Here is a 23,828-nt window from a genome sequence, read left to right as displayed (position 1 = left end):
GGCACTACAAAGAGGAGTGAACCAGAGCTCACCCGAAGACACAAAAGGGAGTCCCACGACGCCAGAGGACAACTCAGGAAGTTGTGCACTGCAGGTTAGAGTGTCGGTGACCCAGGCTTGGCTGTGCACGGAGGAAATCCTGGAAGAGTGCACAGGAGCCGGAGCAGCTGCAAATCACGCGGTACCCAGCAATGCAGTCTAGCGTGGGGAGGCAAGGACTTACCTCCACCAAACTTGGACTGAAGAGTCACCGGACTGTGGGAGTCACTTGGACAGAGTTGCTGAGTTCCAGGGACCACGCTCGTTGTGCTGAGAGGGGACCCGGAGGACCGGTGATGCAGTCTTTTGTTGCCTGCGGTTGCAGGGGGAAGATTCCGTCGACCCACGGGAGATTTCTTCAGAGCTCCTAGTGCAGAGAGGAGGCAGGCTACCCCCAGAGCATGCACCACCAGGAAACAGTCGAGAAGGCAGCAGGATCAGCGATACAAGGTTGCAGTAGTCGTCTTTGCTACTTTGTTGCTATTTTCCAGGCGTCCTGAGCAGTCAGCGGTCGATCCTTTGGCAGAAGGTGAAGAGAGAGATGCAGAGGAACTCTGATGAGCTCTTGCATTCGTTATCTAAAGAATTCCCCAAAGCAGAGACCCTAAATAGCCAGAAAAGGAGGTTTGGCTACTTAGGAAGGAGGATAGGCTAGCAACACAGGTAAGAGCCTATCAGGAGGAGTCTCTGACGTCACCTGCTGGCACTGGCCACTCAGAGTAGTCCAGTGTGCCAGCAGCACCTCTGTTTCCAAGATGGCAGAGGTCTGGAGCACACTGGAGGAGCTCTGGGCACCTCCCCTGGGAGGTGCAGGTCAGGGGAGTGGTCACTCCACTTTCCTTTGTCCAGTTTCGCGCCAGAGCAGGGCTGGGGGATCCCTGAACCGGTGTAGACTGGCTTATGTAGAGATGGGCACCATTTGTGCCCATCAAAGCATTTCCAGAGGCTGGGGGAGGATACTCCTCCCCAGCCCTGACACCTTTTTCCAAAGGGAGAGGGTGTAACACCCTCTCTCTGAGGACGTCCTCTGTTCTGCCTTCCTGGGCCAGGCCTGGCTGGACCACAGGAGGGCACTAGCCAAGGTGCCCCCACATCGTTCAGGGCAAAATCCCCGGACTTGTGAGTACGGGGACACCATTACAGACGTGCACTATACATAGGTCACTACCTATGTGTAGCATCACAATGGTAACTCCGAACATGGCCATGTAACATGTCTAAGATCATGGAATTGTCTCCCCAATGCCATTGTGGCATTGGGGAGACAATTCCATGATCCCCTGAGTCTCTAGCACAGACCCGGGTACTGCCAAACTGCCTTTCCCGGGGTTTCACTGCAGCTGCTGCTGCTGCCAACCCCTCAGACAGGTGTCTGCCCTCCTGTGGTCCAGCCAGGACTGGCCCTGGAAGGCAGAACAAAGGACTTCCTCAGAGAGAGGGTGTTACGCCCTCTCCCTTTGGAAAAAGGTGTCAGGGCTGGGGAGGAGTAGCCTCCCCCAGCCTCTGGAAATGCTTTGATGGGCACAGATGGTGCCCATCTCTGCATAAGCCAGTCTGCACCGGTTCAGGAATCCCCAGCCCTGCTCTGGCATACCGAGACACAAGTACCGGTGATACTTCCATGAGCAGCAGGTGCAGTGCACTGGGGCACAAGTACTGGTGATACTTAGGAGTAGGTGCAGTGCACCGGGGCACAAGTACTGCTGATACTTACATGAGCAGCAGGTGCAGTGCACCAGGACACAAGTACTGGTGCTACTTATATGAGCAGCAGGTGCAGTGCACCGGGACACAAGTACTGGTGATACTTGCATGAGCAGTAGGTGCAGTGCACCAGGACACAAGTACTGGTGATACATGAGCAGCAGGTGAAGTGCACAGGGACACAAGTACTGGTGATGCTAACACGAGCAGTAGGTGCAGTGCACCGGGACACAAGTACTGGCGATGTTAACATGAGCAGCAGGTGCAGTGCACCGGGACACAAGTACTGGCGATGTTAACATGAGTAGCAGGTACAGTGCGCCGGGACACAAGTACTGTTGATACTTACATGAGCGTCAGGTGCAGCGCACCAGGACACAAGTACTGGTGATACATGAGCAACAGGTGCAGTACATCGGGACACAAGTACTGGTGGCACTTACCTGAGCAGCAGGTGGGTGCAGTGCACAGGGAAACAAGTACTGGTTATAGATGAGCAGCATGTGCAGTACACCGGGACACAAGTACTTGTGATACTTACATGAGCAGTAGGAGCAGTGCACAGGGACACAAGTACTGGTGATACTAAGACGAGCAGCAGGTGCAGCGCACCGAAACCAAGTACTGATGATACGTGAGCGGCAGGTGCAGTACACCGGGGCACAAGTACTGGTGCTACTTACATGAGGAGCAGGTGCAGTATACCGAGACACAAGTAACGTGATACTTCCATGAGCAGCAGGTGCACTGTGCACCGGGACACAAGTACTGGTGATACTTACATGAGCAGCAGGTGCAGTGCACCGGGACACAATACTGGTGATACATGAGCAGCAGGTGCAGTGCACCAGGACACAAGTACTGGTGATACATGAGCAGCAGGTGCAGTGCACTGAGACACAAGTACTGGTGATACTTACATGAGCAGCAGGTGCAGTGCACCGGGACACAAGTACTGATGATGTTAACATGAGCAGCAGGTGCAGTGCACCGGGACACAAGTACTGGTGATACATGAGCAATAGGTGCAGTGCACCAGGACACAAGTACTGGTGATACATGAGCAGCAGGTGCAGTGCACTGGAACCAAGTACTGGTGATACCGTGGAGGGGCCTTGGCTGCTCCGGCAGCTACTGCGCATGCGCGGGAGAGAAGTGCCGTTTCTGACTGCGCACGCCCAGAAGAGAAGTGCCGTGTGCTACTGCGCGAGCCCGGGATAGATCCTTCGTGCCTTACTGCACGTGCCCGGGAGGAAGGTGTCCTGTCTTACCACGTATGTCAAGAAGTGTAGTGTCTTAACCGCGCACCCTCATGAGCTAAGTGCCGTGTCTATAGTACGCATGCCCATTAGATAAGTGGCGTCTCTACTGCGTAGGCCCATGATATTTGTGTCTTTGCGGCGCATGCGCGAGAGATAAGTGTACTCGCTGGTAAGATCTTGTGTGCCAGGAGAACTCCGCCGCTGATCCGAAGGTTCTCATAGACAAAACATAAACCTCACCGGAAGTGGCTGGACAGTACTGTTTGGCACATGCGCAGACTGCCCACAGGCATCCGACGTTATCAGGAACTACTCTCGCACATGCGCAGACTGCACCAGTTACCGAGTGGAGACACTACTCTCCCGCACATGCGCAGACTGCCCGAGTCGCCGAGGACGAAAAGGAGTCTTTGTTTGTGCCTCGTCGGAAACTGAAAAGGTAACAAGGGGCCCGGAATTCTGTTATTTCACCTGCGTTTCGTGTCAGAGACACAAATACCAGTCCCCAGCCCCCTCCACAGCTTCAGGCCGAGACAGACAGGACTGAAGGGAGCTCTGGGGGTGATGCAGCCGGGCCCCCCAAAAGAGGCAGAAACTCATTAAAAGAGAAAGAAGCAAAACCCTACACAAAGCAAACAATCTGTACTGCCTCTCACTCACTACCCTCCTGCACTGTCACTCAATCCCTACACTCCCTCTCACTCACTCCCCTCCTGCACTGTCACTCACTCCCTCTCTTCCTGCACTGTCACTCCCTTCCTGCGCTGTCACTCACTCCCTGCACTCCCTCTCACTCACTCCCCTCCGGCACTGTCACTCACTCCCTACACTCCCTCTCACTCACTCCCCTCCTGCACTGTCACTCAATCCCTACACTCCCTCTCACTCACTCCCCTCCCGCACTGTCACTCACTCCCTGCACTCCCTCTCACTCACTCCCCTCCTGCACTGTCACTCACTCTCACTCACTCCCTGCACTGCCTCTCACTCGCTCCCCTCCTGCACTGTCACTCACTCCCTGCACTCCCTCTTACTCCCTTCCTGCATTGTCACTCCCTCTTACTCACTGTTTGCACTGCCTCTCACTCCCTTCCTGTACTGTCAATCACTCACTGCACTGCCTCTCACTCACTCACTCCACCTCCATTCACTCCTTGCACTGCCTCTCACTCACTCCCCTCCTGCACTGCCACTCACTCCCTGCACTCCCTCTCACTCACTATTCCATTGCCCCTCACCCACTCCCTGCACCTCCACTCACCCTCTGCACTGCCTCACACTCACTGTTTGCACTTCCTCTCACTCCCTCCCTCTCACTCATTATTTCCATTGCGTCTCACTTCCTTCCTGCACTGTCATTCCCTCCCTCTCACTCACTGTTTGCACTGCCTCTCACTCACTTCCTTACTGCACCGTCACTCACTCCCTGCACTGCCTCTCACTCATTGTTTGCACTGTCTCTCACTCACTACCTGCACTGCCTCTGACTCACTCACTCCTGCACCTCCACTCACTCCCTTCACTGCCTCACACTCACTCCCCTCCTCCACTGTCCTTCACTCCCTGCACTGCCTGTTGCTCACTTCCTGCACTGTCACTGACTCCCTGCACTGCCTCTCACTCATTGTTTGCACTGCCTCTCACTCACTTCCTGCACTGCCTTACTCATTGTTTGCACTGCCTCTCACTCACTCCCTTCCTGCACTGTCACTCACTCCCCGCCTCTTAACCTTTTCCTGCAGTGCCACTGAAACCTCTTCCTTAGAGGAAGCATTTCTATTCTGTCCCCCATGATCTCCATGGATGCTTGTAGTGCTTTGTTTATCCCACTATGTTACTCATTTATGTACACAGTTTGATGTGCTCCCAAATTGATCTTCCTGTGTCGTTATCTTAGGTCTCCCTAGAGACAACTTGCTGTTCTTGTGAACTTTAGGTATAAGGTAAAACAGACAGTTTTGGTTAATATGTCTTCAGGAATCTGAGTTCATCATAGCTAATGTGTCCTTGATCTCTTCATTCCACTAAATCATTAGGGAAATCTTGTTTTTCCTTCAGATAATATGCCTTCGCATCTTTTTTATAGCACTCAGTATTTGAAAGTTGACTATATGATTCCTGCATATACAGCTCAGTTGGCTGTAGCACTGCATTGCCACCTTTGTCATGCACCTATGACACAATCTTTGTTATCTCTCAATTTAGTGCTGGTCTGTTTATGATTACCCACGGCACTGTTGAGATGTGGCCAATCTCTTCCTGGTTGTTTTTATTTGCAAACTGCAAAGTTCTCTAATCACTGTTTCTTAAAACACATCTATGCTATCGGGTGAAATAATGAGTACAAAGAGTGGTCCAGTGTTTTGCTTTTCACTAATGACCGAGCTGACAGAAATCGCTGAAATGCACTTCTCCGTTCAAAGAAGACATTTATTATTTCACCATGAGGTTCCTAAAAGGAGATTAGCATGTTGAAAGCACACGTTTAAAAGTAGTCACAGCAATGAAAGGAAAATATACCAAAATGATTCTCCACTGCAATATACATAGCAAATATATGTAATGCAAAGCAAATAATGAATTAAAAATGCATCACCGTAGGGCCTGCCAGATTATTCATCTTTCTCATGCCATTAAGACAATGACCCCGTTTGACTGAGAAAGAGATCTGTACCCTCCCGGGAAAGATATCAGGTATCTGACATTTAGAATCCTGATTGAGGCTACTCACACTCTCACTATCGCACTGGGTCTTTTTATATCTTAAAAAACAAAAGGAGCTTTCTGGAAAACCCCCTCATTTCGCAATCGAAACATGCTGGCTCGTTTAGGTCAGAGTTTAAAGAAACAGGTTAGAACTGGCCAGTTTCCCAAGGTGTCTCTCCCAAGCCAAAGCCGTTCCCTGCTGTACCATAAACACCAGTCTAGTACATCCTTAGCATGCTGACTGACTAACTCCTCCTTATTATGTACTAGCTCTTCGGTGAGAAAGAGCACGAAAACAAGACAGATTGCACAGTTTACAATGTGGAAAATCACGGGCAGCTTTAACATGGCAGTGTCTAATGCTACGATAAAGTCAATAGGCAGAATGAATCTAAAGCTAAACTGAATACAGAATGTAGTCTGTAACTGGTGAACACTGGACAGCTAATCCAGGTGCAAAGTGGTGCAACACAAGGTCAGTGGTCAAAACACACATTTCACTACATCCAGGTCTAAATGTGGTACCTCCTTCTTCAGTAATTTATATAGTCTCACTCTGACTATAATTTTTTCAGTAATACTCCCAGTGCTGCTTGCACTTTTATTCTCCAGTTCCAATAATTCTTTCATTAAGTCTAAATCTGATTTCAGCAAATTCTGTATCCAGTATTGGTGGAGTCTCAGTATTTTACACAAATTACTAACATTGTTTTTATAAACTTTCATTAGCTCGAGTTCCTAATATATTTATACAGATCTATTTTAGTCTGAATATAAGAAAATTCTGACTTTTCACAAAATGATAGTCCCAGAGTTAGTACCTTTATTTCTGAGCGTTCATCATCAATTATAAATTATGGAACTCTTGTTCTATTTCTGTGGATGCAGGGTGTGTGCCAGTGAGAATGATGTTGAGCGAAGTTGTCTGTTGCGTTGGTGGCTGAGTGAAGTTGTATGGTGGGATGGTGAAAGTAGAGCTGTTGATTAAGGTATACAGGTGCCATGTTGTGTAGTGACTTCAGTGCATCTGTGAGAAGTTTGAACTGGCATCACTTCTGGATGGGAAGCCAGTGGAACTGTCTGAGGTGGCGTGGTGTGGGTTCGGTGCAGGAGGTCGAGTATGAGTCTGGTGGTGGCATTTTGGATGGTTTGAAGTCTGTGTAGAAGATGGGATGGGATACTAGCGTAGAGTGTGTTGCCATAGTCCAATCTGCTTGTGATTAGTGCAAACATGATGGTATGTCTGGTGCCCAGTGGGAGGCACTTGAAGTTTTTACATAACATGAAGAGGATGTGGAAACATGAGGAGATGACGGTGCTGATAAGGGACTTCATGGTGGGGTTGGTGTCGAAGATGAGGCCTAGGTTCCTAGCTTAGTCAGTTGGGGTGTGTGGGGTCCACGTTCAGGGGGAGTCACCAGGTGGAGTCCTAAGGTGAGCTTTTATTCCTGAGGATCAGCACTTCAGTTTTGTTGCTGTTAAACTTGATGCAGTTTTGTTTCATCCAATTGCCCACGTTGATCATGCATTGTTTGAAGATTGTCTTGGTGCTGATGGTGTCATCTGAAAGATGAAAGGGAAATAATGAGCTGGGTGTCATCAGCATAGGAGATTATATTGATTCCATGGGATCTGATGATGTTAGCCAGAGGAGTCTCGTACCTGTTGAAAAGTGCCGGGCTGAGTGATGACCCCTGTGGGACTCTGCAAATGAGGTCTTTGGGTTCTGATGTGAACAGTGTGATCTTGACTTATTGAGTTCTTATAGAGAGGAAGGAGGCTATCGATTTCAGAGTTGGTCTGTGTATTCCTGCTGCATGTAGTGTGGTGATGAGTGTGTGGTGGTAGTTTGTTTTAAGGATGACAGAGAGTTCAAAGAGGATAAAGGCGGCTAGGGTTGGTGAATTCCTTGGCAATGGTAAAAAGTTCCTTCTGGTTATTTGAGCTGTATTCGATTCTCAGGGTCAGAGTCTTTTCTTGGTCTATATCAATTGATGTTTTTAGCGTCTAAGAGCAGCCTTGTAGGTGTTTCTATTTATGGTACCTTGTGTAGTTCTCCTTTTCCTTTCAAGTCAGCATTGTACCAGCTAGCCTTTTACTTGGATCATTTGGATTTGGGTTTTTCAGGGGCACTTTGGGTACTGGCGCAGGCGGTTATCCAGTGGATGAAGTTGTTTGTGTTGTTGGTGGAGTCTGGGTAGTTTAGTTGGAGGTTGGTGAGCCATTCCATTACTGTAACTTTATTTCAGCTGCACTGTAGGGTACTGTAGGGGTGGTTGGTTGCCCTGCCATGTGGTAGTGGACGATGGAGTGATCCGTCCATGTGAGTGGAGTGATGTGGCTGACTTTAACCTTGTCGCTGGAGAAGAAGTAGGGGTCCAGGGTGTGTCTGGAGTACATTAGGGCCATCGCAATGAAACTTAATTTTCTTTAACCATTTTTATTCGTTTTTAACAAGAAGAGCTGGCAAAAACCCTAAAACATGCAAGTTAGTAGGTTTGCAGACTCAAAGGCCATTCCAAAAGGGCATTGCCTAACACTATTTCCATCCCTAGTTTGTAGATCTGCAGACAGGTGTGCAAAATAAGGGAATTGCTGGAATTCAAGCTCTACTATAGTAGGAACCCTGGCATAACCATAGAGGAAAATATCATTATTTTAAGAGATTGCTGCCAAAATGTGTCACTGGACTACATGGCACTAAAGGGACATGTGGCTCTGTCTACAGGATAAGTAGATTTATGAAGCAACCTGTCCCATGGACAAGTAAATATTTCATTAAATTCCACACCCCTACCACATCTATTCTATCAATAAACACACTAACCCAAGGAATAGCTGAAACACAGCTGGGTATCAACACAGCCTTTCAAGACTTCTATAAAATGCTGTACACCAGAGGTCTTCAAACTGGGGGGTGGGCCCCCCTTGGGGGGCCCCAAGTGATCTCAGGGGGTGCGCCAAACTCTGGCCGAAAGAAATATTATACAGATAACATGCCTTTGTTTTAAGCAGAAGCATGTTATTGCAGTTTTAAAAAGGTAACAGTACTTAACTGCAATGTTTAAATAGGTTTAAACCTATTTAAACATTGCCATCTTCCTACAATAATAGTGAAAAATTCTGAGGGGGGGGCCCAATGATTTTTATTTTTCAACTGGGGGGGGCGCAGCATTAAAAAGTTTGAAGACCACTGCTGTAAACCCTTCGATGCCTCCTGACCCAGCAGATTTTGCCTCTTTCTTCCACCAGGTGGCATTGCCTTGGGTGCCTGCAGATGATCCAGAGGCCCTTAGCGCCCCTATCTCAGCAACCCATGGAGCTCACTTTGTAATGACCATTGTCACTGCTAAACACTAAATATAAAATCCTAAGTAAAATCCTAGTGCGTAGGCTGCTCCCATTGCTCCTGAGGTTATTGTAAACCGATCCATGTGGCGGCATTCCCTGACATAACACCTTCCTACATATCTATAGTTTATTTCATATAATGGATGTCGCTCAAGAACACTACCTATTTGCTAGCTGACTGTCCCTGGATATCCGTCAGGCCTTTGATACCCTGGGATGGGACTTCAAGATAGTTGAGCTGGCCAGATATGCAATACACCAGCTCACTGTAGGAAAGTACCATCTTGCCTGGCATGTTACCCCCATATTTCACTGTATATATGTTATTTTAGTCTATGTGTCACTGGGACCCTGACAGGCAGGGCCCCAGTGCTCATAAGTATGTTCCCTGTATGTGTTCCGTGTGTGATGCCTAACTGTCTCACTGAGGCTCTGCTAACCAGAACCTCAGTGGTTATGCTCTCTCTGCTTTCCAGATTTGTCACTGACAGGCTAGTGACTAAATTTACCAATTCCCATTGGCATACTGGTACACCCATATATGGTACTGAGGTACCCAGGGTATTGGGGTTCCAGGAGATCCCTATGGGCTGCAGCATTTCTTTTGCCACCCATAGGGAGCTCTGACAATTCTTACACAGGCCTGCTCCTGCAGCCTGCGTGAAATAACGTCCACGTTATTTCACAGCCATTTACCACTGCACATAAGTAACTTATAAGTCACCTATCTGTCTAACCTTCACCTGGTGAAGGTTGGGTGGCAAGTTACTTAGTGTGTGGGCACCCTGGCAATAGCCAAGGGGCCCCCACATCGTTCAGGGCAAATTCCCTGGACTTTCTGAGTGCGGGACACAATTACACTCGTGCACTATACATAGGTCACTACCTATGTATAGCGTCACAATGGTAACTCTGAACATGGCCATGTAACATGTGTAAGATCATGGAATTGTCACCACAATATCCTTCTGGTATTAGGGTGACAATTCCATGATCCCCCGGGTCTCTAGCACAGAACCCGGGTACTGCCAAACTGCCTTTCCGGGATCTCCACTGCAGCTGCTGCTGCTGCCAACCCCTCAGACAGGTTTCTGCCCTCCTGGGGTCCAGGCAGCCCTGGCCCAGGAAGGCAGAACAAAGGATTTCCTCTGAGAGAGGGTGTTACACCCTTTCCCTTTGAAAATAGATGTGAAGGGCTGGGGAGGAGCAGCCTCCCCCAGCCTCTATAAATGCTTTGATGGGCACAGATGGTGCCCATCTCTGCATAAGCCAGTCTACACCGGTTCAGGGATCCCCCAGCCCTGCTCTGGTGCGGAACTGGACAAAGGAAAGGGGAGGGACCACTCCCCTGACCACTACCTCCCAGGGGAGGTCCCCAGAGCTCCTCCAGTGTGTCCCAGACCTCTGCCATCTTGGAAACAGAGGTGTCTGTGGCACACTGGACTGCTCTGAGTGGCCTGTGCCAGCAGGTGACGTCAGAGGCTCCTTCTCATAGGCTCTTACCTCTCTTGGTAGCCAATCCTCCTTCCTTGGTAGCCAAACCTCCTTTTCTGGCTATTTAGGGTCTCTGCTTTGGGGAATTCTTCAGATAACGAATGCAAGAGCTCACCAGAGTTCCTCTGCATCTCCCTCTTCACCTTCTACCAAGGATCGACCGCTGACTGCTCCAGGACGCCTGCAAAACCGCAACAAAGTAGCAAGATGACTACCAGCAACACTGTAGCGCCTAATCCTGCCGGCTTTCTCGACTGTTTCCTGGTGGTGCATGCTCTGGGGGTAGCCTGCCTTCACCCTGCACCAGAAGCTCTGAAGAAATCTCCCGTGGGTTGACGGAATCTCCCCCCTGCTAACGCAGGCACCAAAAGACTGCATCACTGGTCCTCTGGGTCCCCTCTCATCCTGACGAGCGTGGTCCCTGGAACACAGCAACTCTGTCCAAGTGACTCCCACAGTCCAGTGACTCTTCAGTCCAAGTTTGGTGGAGGTAAGTCCTTGCCTCCCCACGCTAGACTGCAAAGCTATGTACTCCGTGATTTGCAGCTGCTCCAGCTCCTGTGCACTCTTCCAGGATTTCCTTTGTGCACAGCCTAGCCTGGGTCCCCAGCACTCCGTCCTGCAGTGCACAACCTTCTGAGTTGTCCTCCGACATCTTGGGACTCCCTTTTGTAACTTCACATGGACTCTGGTTCACTCTTCTTCCAAGTGCCTGTTGGGGTACTTCTGCGGGTGCTGCCTGCTTCTGTGAGGGCTCTCTGAGTTGCTGAGCGTCCCCTCTGTCTCCTCCTCCAAAAGGTGACATCCTGGTCCTTCCTGGCCCTCAGCAGCACCCAAAAACCTCTACCGCGACCCTTGCAGCTAGCAAGGTTTGTTTGCGGTCTTTCTGCGTGGGAACACCTCTGCAAGCTTCATCGCGACGTGGGACATCCGTCTTCCAAAGGAGAAGTCCCCTAGTCCTCTTCTTTCTGGCAGAACCCCAAGTTTCTTCCAACCGGAGGCAGCTTCATTGCACCTTCATCCGGGGTTTCCTGGGCTCCTGCCCCCCCGGACACTGTTGCGACTATTAGACTTGGTCCCCTTGCCTTGCAGGTCCTCAGGTCCGGAAATCTGTTGTCAGTGCACTGCTGGTGTTTGTTCTTCCTGCAGAATCCCCCTATCACAACTATTGTGCTCTCTGGGGGTAGTAGGTGCACTTTACTCCTACTTTTCAGGGTCTTGGGGTGGGGAATTTTTCTAACCCTCACTGTTTTCTTACAGTCCCAGCGACCCTCTACAAGCTCACATAGGTCTGGAGTCCATTTGTGGTCCGCATTCCACTTTTGGAGTATATGGTTTGTGTTGCCCCTATACCTATGTTCTCCTATTGCCACCTATTGTAATTCTACACTGTTTGCATTACTTTCCTTGCTCTTACTTACCTGATTTGGGTTTGTGTACATATAACTTGTGTATATTACTTACCTTCTTACTGAGGGTACTCACCGAGATACTTGTGGCATAGTGTCATAAAAATAAAGTACCTTTATTTTTAGTAACTCTGTGTATTGTGTTTTCTTATGATATTTTGCATATGATATAAGTGGTATAGTAGGAGCTTTGCATGTCTCCTAGTTCAGCCTAAGATGCTTTGCCATTGCTACCTTCTATCATTCTAAGCTGCTAGAAACACCTCTTCTACACTAATAAGGGATAACTGGACCTGGCACAAGGTGTAAGTACCTTTGGTACCCACTACAAGCCAGGCCAGCCTCCTATATTGGTTGTGCAGCAGTGGGATAAGTACTTGTAACTACTTACCATTTTGTCATTTTGTACTTTTCATAAGAGAATCATATACCAAACAGTTCAGTGTACGTACACTTAACCAAAAAAGTTTGCTTTTCTTCTCTAAAACTTTTTACAAAGTTCTGAAAAGTTTCTTAAAACTTCTAAAAGTTAGAAGAAGTTTTCTAAAGTTCTGAAACTTTTTCTCTCTTCTCACTATCTCTAAACCTTTTGCTATCATGTCTGTGGTAGATTCTGCTCCCAAAACTGTCAATGCTACTTATGACATTTTGAATTACAAGAGCTTAAGGAGTCTCTGCCTAGATAGAGGTTTAGTTATAGGAAAGAACCCTACAAAAGAGTTTCTGTTCAACATGCATATTGTAGATTATGAGAACCAAGCTGGTCCATCAAATGAGAGTTTAGAACATGTAGAAACTTCCCAGTCTGATTCAGGAGAGTTCCCTGAGAAGGGTGGAGAGGGTTCTGAACAGGATCTGCCCCCCAGCAGGACACCCAGTAATGTTGGTAGTAATGGAGGTTCCCATCACAGTAGGGCATCCTTTATTCCTAGAGGCCAAGTTACCAGGGTCCAGAAGGTTAGGGACAGGTCCCCCTCTGAAGTTTCCCATTTGTCATCTGTGTCAAAGCATTACCAACCCACCCACCCTGAGGATAACTTGTTAGAAAGGGAACTCAAAAAGTTGAGGGTTGAAGAGACCAGACTGAAGCTTAAGCAGCAACAGCTGGCCTTAGATAGGTAATCCCTAGACATTGAGAAGGAAAGACAGAGGTTGGGGTTAGGACCCGATGGTGGCAGCAGCAGTATTCCTGAAAGTAATCCTGTTAGAGAGCATGATTCCAGGAATCTGCACAAGATAGTCCCCCCTTACAAGGAGGGGGATGACATCAACAAGTGGTTTGCTGCACTTGAGAGGGCCTGTGTGGTACAGGGGGTCCCTCAAAGGCAGTGGGCTGTTATTTTGTGGCTATCTTTCACTGGAAAGGGTAGGGATAGGCTCCTTACTATTAGGGAAAGTGAAGCTAACAATTTCACAGTATTGAAGGATGCACTCTTGGATGGATTTGGCTTAACCACTGAACAATACAGGATTAAGTTCAGAGACACCAGAAAAGAGTCCTCTCAAGACTGGACAGATTTTGTGGACTGTTCAGTGAAGGACTTGGAAGGGTGCTTACATGGCAGTAAGGTATCTGACTATGAAAGCCTGTATAATCTTATTCTGAGAGAGCATATTCTGAATAACTGTGTGTCTGACTTGTTGCACCAATACCTAGTGGACTCGGATCTGACCTCTCCCCAAGAATTAAAAAAGAAGGCAGACAAGTGGGTCAGAACAAGGGTGAACAGAAAAGTTCATACAGGGGGTGACAAAGATGGCAAGAAGGATGATAAGTCTTCTGACAAGGATGGGGACAAAAGTAAGCATACTGAGTCTTCATCAGGCCCACAAAAATCCTCTGGTGGGTCCAAATCCTCTTCCAATAATCAACCTAAAAAGCCTTGGTGTTATTTGTGTAAAGTCAAAGGCCATTGGGCAACTGATTCCAGTTGTCCAAAGAAAAACTCCAAACCTCCCACTACCACAACCCCTGCTGCAAATTCTAGTGCCCCTAGTAATAGCAGTGGTTGTGGGAAACCTACTAATAGCCAATCCAAGGGTGTAGCTGGGCTCACTATTGGCAATGTAGTTGGGGTTGGTCTTGTTAGGGAGACTACAGAGGCTGTTTTAGTCTCTGAAGGTGCCATTGATTTGGTCACCTTGGTTGCTTGTCCCCTGAACATGGATAAGTACCAGCAACTTCCCCTAATAAATGGTGTTGAGGTTCAGGCCTACAGGGACACAGGTGCCAGTGTTACTATGGTCATAGAGAAACTGGTCCACCCTGAACAAAACTTATTTGGTCAGCAGTACCAAGTGACAGACGCTCATAACAACACTCTTAGCCACCCCAATGGCCTTTGACTTTACACAAATAACACCACAGCTTTTTAACTTGATTTGAAGAGGATTTGGACCCACCACCCCCACCAGAGGATTGTTGTGGGCCTGATGAAGACTCAGGGGGTGATTCTGATTCTGGCGGGCGGCAGAGGCCGCCCGCCAGAATTCCGCCCCCATTATACCGCTCCGCGGTCAGAAGACCGCGGAGGGTATTATGAGTTTTTCCCTGGGCTGGCGGGCGGTCTCCAAAAGACCGCCCGCCAGCCCAGGGAAAAACTCCCTTCCCACGAGGATGCCGGCTCGTAATCGAGCCGGCGGAGTGGGAAGGTGCGACGGGTGCAGTGGCACCCGTCGCGTATTTCAGTGTCTGCAAGGCAGACACTGAAATACTTTGCGGGCCCTCTTACGGGGGCCCCGCGACCCCCCCTACCGCCATCCTGTTCATGGCGGCTTTCCCGCCATGAACAGGATGGCGGTAGGGGGGGTCAGAATCCTCATGGCTGCGGAGCGCGCTCCGCAGCCATGGAGGATTCAAACGAGCAGCGGAAAGTCAGCGGGAGACCGCTGACTTTCCGCTTCTGACCGCGGCTGAACCGCCGCGGTCAGAATGCTCGTTGGAGCACCGCCAGCCTGTTGGCGGTGCTCCCGTGGGGTCAGAATGACCCCCTCAGTGTTAGTTTTGTCCCCACCCTTGTCAGAAGACTTACCATCTTTCTTCTTGCCATCCTTGTCACCCCCTGTATGAACGTTTCTGTTCACTCTTGTTCTGACCCATTTTTCTGCCTTCTTTCCCAGTTCTTGGGGAGAGGTCAGATCTGAGTCCACTAGATATTGGTGTAACAAATCAGACACCCAGTTATTCAGAATATGCTCTCTCAGAATAAGATTATACAGGCTTTCATAGTCAGAAACTTTACTGCCATGTAACCACCCCTCCAAGGCCTTCACTGAACAGTCAACAAAATCTATCCAGTCTTGTGAGGACTCTTTTCCGGTGTCTCTGAACTTAATCCGGTATTTTTCAGTGGTTTAGCCAAATCCATCCAAGAGTGCATCCTTCAAAACTGCAAAATTGTTCGCATCACTTTCTCTAACAGTAAGGAGCCTATCCCTACCCTTTCCATTGAAAGATAGCCACAATATAGCAGCCCACTGTCTTTGAGGGACCCCCTGTACCATACAGGCTCTCTCAAGTGCAGCAAACCACTTGTTGATGTCATCCCCCTCCTTGTAAGGGGGAACTATCTTGTGCAGATTCCTGGAATCATGCTCTCTAACAGGATTACTATCAGGAATACTGCTGCTGCCACCATGGGGTCCTAACCCCAATCTCTGTCTCTCCTTCTCCAGGTCTAGGGATTCCCTGTCTAGAGCCAGCTGTTGCTGTTTAAGCTTCAGTCTGGTCTCTTCCACTCTCAACTTTTGAGTTCTCTTTCTAACATGTTGTCTTCAGAGTGGGTGGGTTGGGAATGCTTGGACACAGAGGATAAATTGGAAACAACAGAGGGAGATCTGTCCCTAACTGCTTGGAGTCTAACAACCTGGCCTCTAGGAATAAAAACATCCCTACTATGATGGGAGCTCCTATTACTACCAGCATTGCTAGGTGGTCTGCTAAGGGGCAGATTTGGAACAGAATCCTCCCCACCTCCCTCAAGGAGTTCCCCTGAGTCAGAATGGGAGCCATCTATTAACTTCTCATTTGAAGTGCCTGCTTGGGACTCATCATTCACAATGAGCATGTTATATAGAAACTCTCTTGTAGGGTTCTTTCCTATCATTAAACCTCTATCTAAGCAGAGACTCCATAGGCTCTTGAAATTTAAATTGTCATAGGTAGTATTGACCATTTTAAGAGCAGCCCCTACATCAGACATGATAGAAGAAGGTTTAGAGACAGTGAGAAGAAAGAAAAAGTTTCAGGACTTTTTAAAGAACAGAGAAACAAAAACTTTTTCAAACTTTTTGGAAACTTTTAGAAGTTTTAGAGTACTTTTCAGCACTTAGTAGAAAGTGGAATAGGAGAAAAGCAAAACTTTTTGGTTAAGTGTACATACACTGAACTTGTTTTGTATATTATTCTCTTATGAAAAGTACACAATGACAAAGTGGTAAGTACTTACAAGTACTTATCCTACCGCTGCACAACCAATGTAGGAGGCTGGCCTGGCTTGTAGTGGGTACCAGAGGTACTTACACCTTGTGCCAGGTCCAGTTATACCTTATTAGTGTAGAAGAGGTGTTTCTAGCAGCTTAGGCTGATAGAAGGTAGTTATGGCAAAGTAGCTTACGCTGAACTAGGAGACATGTAAAGCTCCTACTATACCACTGGTGTCATATGCACAATATCGTAAGAAAACACGATACACAGATATACTAAAAATAAAGGTACTTTATTTTTATGACAATATGCCAAAAGTATCTCAGTAAGTACCCTCAGTATGAGGATAAGTTATATACACAAGATATATGTACACAAACCAAAATTATGCAGGTAATAGCAAGAAAAGTAATGCAAGCAGTGTAAAGTTACAATAGATTGCAATAGGAGAACATAGGTATAGGGGCAACACAAACCATATACTCCAAAAGTGGAATGCGAACCACGAATGGACCCCAAACCTATGTGAGCTTGTAGAGGGTCACTGGGACTGTAAGAAAACAGTGAGGGTTAGAAAAATAGCCCACCCCAAGACCCTGAATGGTAGGTGTAAAGTGCACCTACTACCCCCAGAGAGCAGAGAAGTAGTGATAGGGGGATTCTGCAGGAAGAACAAACACCAGCAATGCAACAACAGTGGATTTCCGGACCTGAGTACCTGTAAGACAAGGGGACCAAGTCCAAGAGTCGCGACAGTGTCGAGAGTGGGCAGGAGCCCAAGAAGTGCCAGCTGAGGGTTCAAGGAAGATGCCACCTGTTGGAAGAAGCTTGGTGTTCTGCAAGAACGAAGAGGACAAGGAACTTCCCCTTTGGAGGATGGATGTCCCACCTCGTGAAGAATTTTGCAGAGGTGTTCCCACGCAGAAAGACCGCAAACAAGCCTTTCTAGCTGCAAGGGTCGCGGTTAAGGTTTTTGGAGGCTGCTGTGGCCCAGGAGGGACCAGGATGTCGCCACTTGGATGAGGAGACAGAGGGGGCGCCCAGCAAGACAGGGAGCCCTCACAGAAGCAGGCAGCACTCGCAGAAGTACCTGAACAGGCACTTACAAGAAAAGTGAACTGGAGTCCACCCGAAGTCACAAAAGGGAGTCCCACAACGCCGGAGGACAACTCAGAAGGTTGTGCACTGCAGGTTAGAGTGTCGGGGACCCAGGCTTGGGTGTGCACGAAGGAAATCCTGGAAGAGTGCACAGGAGCCGGAGCAGCTGCACATCACGCGGTACCCAGCAATGCAGTCTAGAGTGGGGAGGCAAGGACTTACCTCCACCAAACTTGGACTGAAGAGTCACTGGACTGTGGAAGTCACTTGGACAGAGTTGCTGAGTTCCAGGGACCACGCTCGTCGTGCTGAGAGGGGACCAAGAGGACCAGTGATGCAGTCTTTTGTTGCCTGCGGTTGCAGGGGGAAGAGTCCGTCGAGTGGAAGCGTCCTGAGCAGTCAGCAGTCGATCATTTGGCAGAAGGTGAAGAGGGAGATGCAGAGGAACTCTGGTGAGCTCTTGCATTCGTTATCTGAAGAATTCCCCAAAGCAGAGACCCTAAATAGCCAGAAAAGGAGGTTTGGCTACCTAGGAAGGAATATTGGCTACCCAGAGAGGTAAGAGCCTATCAGAAGGAGCCTCTGACATCACCTGCTTGCACTGGCCACGCAGAGCAGTCCAGTGTGCCACAGACACCTCTGTTTCCAAGATGGCAGAGGTCTGGGACACACTGGAGGAGCTCTGGGCACCTCGACTGGGAGGTGCAGGTCAGGGGAGTGGTCACTCCCCTTTCCTTTGTCCAGTTTCGCGCCAGAGCAGGGCTGGGGGATCCCTGAACCGGTGTAGACTGGCTTATGCAGAGATGGGCAGCATCTGTGCCCATCAAAGCATTTCCGGAGGCTGGGGGAGGCTACTCCTCCCCAGCCTTCACACCTATTTCCAAAGAGAGAGGGTGTTACACCCTCTCTCAGAGGAAATCCTTTGTTCTGCCGTCCTGGGCCAGGGCTGCCTGGACCCCAGGAGGGCAGAAACCTGTCTGAGGGGTTGGCAGCAGCTGCAGTGGAGACCCCGGAAAGGCAGTTTGGCAGTACCCGGGTTCTGTGCTAGAGACCCGGGGGATCATGGAATTTTCCCCCCAATGCCAGAATGGCATTGGGGTGACAATTCCATGATCTTAGACATGTTACATGGCCATGGTCGGAGTTACCATTGTGACACTGTACATAGGTAGTGACCTGTGTACAGTGCACGCGTGTAATGGTGTCCCCGCACTCACAAATTCCGGGGAATTGACCCTGAACGATGTGGGGGCACCTTGGCTAGTGCCAAGGTGCCCACACACTAAGTAACATTGCACCCAACCTTCCCCAGGTGAAGGTTAGACATATAGGTGACTTATAAGTTACTTAAGTGCAGTGGTAAATGGCTGTGAAATACCGTGGACGTTATTTCACTCAGGCTGCACTGGCAGGCCTGTGTAAGAATTGTCAGAGCTCCCTATGGGTGGCAAAAGAAATGCTGCAGCCCATAGGAATCTCCTGGAACCCCAACACCCTGGGTACCTCAGTACCATGTACTAGGGAATTATATGGGTGTACCAGTATGCCAGTGTGAATTGGTAAATTTAGTCTCTGGCCTGTTAGTGACAAATTTGTAAAGCAGAGAGAGCATTACCACTGAGGTTCTGGTTAGCAGAGCCTCAGTGAGACAGTTAGGCATCACACAGGGAACACATACAGGGCACATACTTATGAGCACTGGGGCCCTGCCTGGCAGGGTCCCAGTGACACATAGACTAAAACAACATATATACAGTGAAATATGGGGGTAACATGCCAGGCAAGATGGTACTTTCCTACAATAAGAGCCACAGATAGTTCCAAGGAAAAACAAAATATGTATCTTTAAGCCAACACATCAGCTTACGTGGACCTGGGTCAGTAGTTGAAGAGGCAAACGAGTCCGATAGACCATCGTTGTTGTTGGCAAAGTTCCCAGAGGCAGTTAGTGCAAAAGGTGTTGCCGTATTCAAATGGAGGAGTTGGTGTTTCTCGCAGTGGTACACTGTAGATAGCACCATCCTCCACGTCCGTAATCATGGTGACTCGATCAAATTTTTCTAAGTTATTTGTTGTCAGTGGAACTAATGCAAGATCATCATCCACCCTCCCCAAGATCAGAGAGGCAACAGTGTTGGTATAGATAACTTGAAGCGGAACATCTTCCCCAGTAGTGAGAGGGATTCAGGAACTACTGGACGTTCCTCTTGGTCTGCTGTGCAGAATCGGCCACATGTTGTAACTTGACATTGTCAATGGAGACAAAGCGATTTTCTTTGGCACCTGGCAACGGTGGTAAAATAACAGTTCTCGTTCCGTGTATCCCCAACACAGGGACTGGTGCTCGATAAGAGGGGCCAACTTCTTTTTTCACTGCGACCTTTTCACGCACAAGAGCCCCAACTCTGGGAATCCAGCCAGTAGGTGTTACTGGCACATCCTTAATTCCTGTGGAGGCAGCACTTTTAGAAGAGTTATCTTCACGGAACTGTTGTAATTCCTGCAAAACAGTGACACGATCATTTATGTCAAAAGGCGTTTCCGCTGCCTCCACACCAGGACTATCAAGATCCGGAACAAACATTTGTGTTCCGAACAGGCACTCATATGAAGTACGACCCCCCAGGGACCTTCTAGGCAGGTTATTCAGTGTTCTCTGAACTCCATACAGGTGGGTTAGCCAACTACGACCTTACCTAAGACTCTGGCTGTTAAGGAGTGCTTTAAATCGCGGTTTAATCGCTCAACGACAGAATTTCCCTCAGGATGAAATGGAGACGAGAACTGGAGCTGGACCCCAACAAAGCCATGGTGGGCCTGAATGCCCTTGAGGCAAAAACAGGGCCCTGGTCCGAATGGAATGCTGCAACTGTATATGTACCGACAAAGACACACAAATCTTTAATAACAGTTCGAGCGTCAGCCGAGCGATGTGGCCACACCCACCCAAATCTGGAGCAAGAATCAACAGCGACTAGTATATATTTGTATGCACTATCCGATGTAAGTGGTCCGCAATGATCCAAGTACACACATTGTAATGGTCTGTTGGATATTAAGAGGGGTGTCTACGGCGGGCGCTTAGCTGTTGAAACTTTAATTTGTTGAAAGATGTCACAACAAAGGACATACTGCTTAGTCTCTTTATAGAGACCAGGCCACCAGTAACGGGCCTGTAATAGTGAAATTGTGGCGGCCACGCCAGGATGTGCAGATGCCACTCCCTCATGTGCTGCATTAATCAATTGTGGTCTTACAACTTTATTGGGGATCTCGCGTATGCCTACACTAGGTATTTTAACCTCAGCGTTGAGCATACTTCCCATGAAGTATTGATATTTATTAGGAAATCCTTTAGGATAGGGCATGCCATCAACCGTAGCTTTTATGGCAGCCAGAATCTCTGTGTCTGGTTTGGAACTCGAACGAGTCACTGCGGCCACAGTGGCAACTGCCACTGCCAACTTTGTGGCTTCATCAGCCAAAGTATTCCCAGCAACGTGTATTCCAACACGCTGGTGTCCAAGAGCATGTACAACATGGGCTTTGGGCATCGTCTCCTTCAGGTCTGCTACCTTCCCCCACAGTAGTCTCTGTTTTATGGTGTTGCCTTTTGAATCTCTGAACCCCTTCAAGCGCCAGTAATGTAGGTATTCATTAAAAGACTGGACACAATACGAATCACAAACAATCAGTGTGAACTTTGTCGGATCTGTATGTTCTAATGCCATCAATAGAGCTTACAGCTCAGCCAATTGTGCCGTACAATCCCCTAAGGATTGTGTATAAGTATGTTGGGGCAGAATTTCTCCCCCTCCATATGGCTGCTCACTACTGCACATGCAGCAGAATATTGGTGTTTTGTTCCCACCGCCAGTTGCGCAGAGCCATCGGTGTACATGACTACTTGATATTGATCAATAGGCAACGTGTCAGAGGGAACAGGATATTCAACTTCATATTGCAGAAATTCTTGAGTTTGTAATTTTGGGTCGAAAATGTAATCTACATCAGTGGCTATCAAAGACGTAGCCCACTGTATCCATCGCGGGCGCAGTGCTTTTGCACTCGGAACGCTAGCTTTTGTAACAGCCTCCAGGCCTGGAATTGGGGAAACGACAATAATGTGTTTACCCTAGGCAAGAGGTCGTTCTTTAATAACAGCCATCTGTACAGCAGTGAGTATTTTCTCTATGGGTGCAAATCGTTGTTCAGCAGCCGAATACAAGTGGGACTTGTATCCAATTGGGACTGTCTCACCTTCATTAAATGTTACATACGTAAACCCAATGGCCCCAGCTATCACCCTGATGACCAAATGCGTCTTGTTCTCCCATGTATGTAAATGTTTTGCAGCTAGGAGATCTGCTTGTAACGCCCGAAGAGTATGTGTATGTTCAATTGTCCCGAATTTGCTTGAAAAATCAGGACGGATTAATTTGTATAAAGGTTTTATGCGTGTAGCATAATCAGCAATGTATGTTGTGCCAAAATTTAAAAAGCCCAACAATGATTGGAGTTTCTTAATCGTATTAGGTGGTTGCAATTGTGCACACTTTTCAAAAAATTGTGGCACTAGGCTCTTACCTTAATTTGAAAGCTCATATCCCAGGAATATGCCGCTGAGGAAGGCAATTTTAGATTTTTTGCAGTTAAATTTGTAGCCAATTTTGGCAAACCCCACAACAATGCGGGCTACCAGTGTTAAATGTTGTAGTAACTCGTCATCTGTGAGATATATATCATCTACATATGACAATGCTTCAGGGTCCAACTCGTGTAAAATTGCCGTCACACGAGCCACAAACAGACCCGGGCTATTCTTATACCCCTGAGGCAAACAACAGAATTTTTTCTGGGAGCCTAATGCGCTAAAGCTTGTGATATCCCTGCTTTCGGGTGCTATATTCTGGCAGAAGAATCCATTCGAGATTTCTAAAGTCGTTTTATATTTTTTCCGCACAATGTTATACACCGGTGCGGCGCTATGTGAATTTTGTATAGCGTATGTACGTGTACGTCCGTTCAGATGTCTGTAGTCTAACACTATTCTATATGAATGGTCCGGTTTAGCTACAGGGAATAAGGGATTATTCATCGGTGAGACACAGGTTTCAATTACCCCCTGGTATTCCAGTTGTGTAAGTATTTCTCTCACTGGTGCCCTTGCTTCATGTTTTATGGGATACTGCGGTTGTGGCTGAGGTTCGCCTTTAATCGGAATTACATGATATGGAGAATCCCTATCCCACCCTACGTGATTTCTATGTAAGGCAGGTGCTTGTGCTAGAGCCCATTTGATGCAATAGGACTCTGCAAGTTCCCCTGGAACAGGTGGTGAATAACCTTCTCCCCAACTGGGCAGGTGCGGACAAAGTCAGACGGCCATTCCTGTTCAGCCTGAAAAATTTCATATATCTTGACTACACAATCCCAAAATATTGCTTGTATCGTGCGTTCAATGTCTCCTTCCAATAGTAAAGTCATTGTATACACCCTATCGGGTTCAGAGACACGCATATCTGCTGTTTCAACTTGTATGAAGTCATCAATTGCTTTCACCTCCAGATGCTCTAGAAGATTCCGGCGAACTATTGTGACCTCTGCCGCGCTGTCTAGCAGTGCTAGTGCCCATGTCTTGTTCTTCAAGAGAACTCTCTTCCTGTGTGGCATGTCTAACTGAGACTGCCGCCACCTTTTTCTTTTTAAACTGTTGTTTTTGTTGTATCGGTTTCTCTTCCTTCTTGACAGAAACCTCCGAAAAGCGTTACGATTCCTGTCTTGGTTTCACGTACTCTGTTCTCCGCTCTGACCGCCCACCTCTCTCCTTTCTCTTTTCCAATGAGTCCTGAAAGGAACGAGATTGCCGTATATCAGTGAATTGATATCTATCAGGCGTTTTCAGGTTATCTCTATTTCTGAGATTATACCTATTCTGCGGGGTCTCCGTACGTGGAGATTCTCCCCTTTCTTTTTTAGGTGCCTGTTGTTTTTTCTCCCAGCGCTTCTTATTACCCTCAGGTTGCTGTTTAGCATTGTCTTTACAAATTTTTCCTTGAAACTGTGGTTTTTGCGGTCTAGCCCCTAAGCTATATCGACCGATACTGGAATATGTTTCCGCTATTATTTTTGGCAATTCCCGCTCTTGATCTAGTTGCGGGACGTCACAAAGACGCATACGCACTGCAAGTGCAACTGCCTCCCCTTTAAGATTACTTAGTATTATTGAAGAAACCGTGACAAAGTTGCCCATCAGTTGCATTCCTAAATCTAAGGCTGGGGCAGCCCCGTATTCATCCGAAATTTGTTTAAGCACTTCCGGTAGGTTGGCCAAGGTCG

The 23,828-nt window shown here is 48.0% G+C and overlaps 1 protein-coding gene across 1 annotated transcript in view; it reads left to right on the top strand.

Annotated features, from left to right (window-relative positions):
• Positions 1–3,240: 3,240 nt before the first annotated feature.
• Positions 3,241–23,828, top strand: part of LOC138287302 (zinc finger protein interacting with ribonucleoprotein K-like) — a 57,316-nt gene continuing 36,728 nt past the window's right edge. The window contains exon 1 of the mRNA XM_069227655.1: positions 3,241–3,444. The gene's annotated coding sequence lies outside the window, so the exon portion shown is untranslated. The remainder of the gene's footprint in view (positions 3,445–23,828) is intronic.

Source organism: Pleurodeles waltl, chromosome 4_1 (assembly GCF_031143425.1).
Source record: "Pleurodeles waltl isolate 20211129_DDA chromosome 4_1, aPleWal1.hap1.20221129, whole genome shotgun sequence".
Taxonomy (NCBI): domain Eukaryota; kingdom Metazoa; phylum Chordata; class Amphibia; order Caudata; family Salamandridae; genus Pleurodeles; species Pleurodeles waltl.
This window is presented reverse-complemented; position numbering and strand designations above follow the sequence as displayed.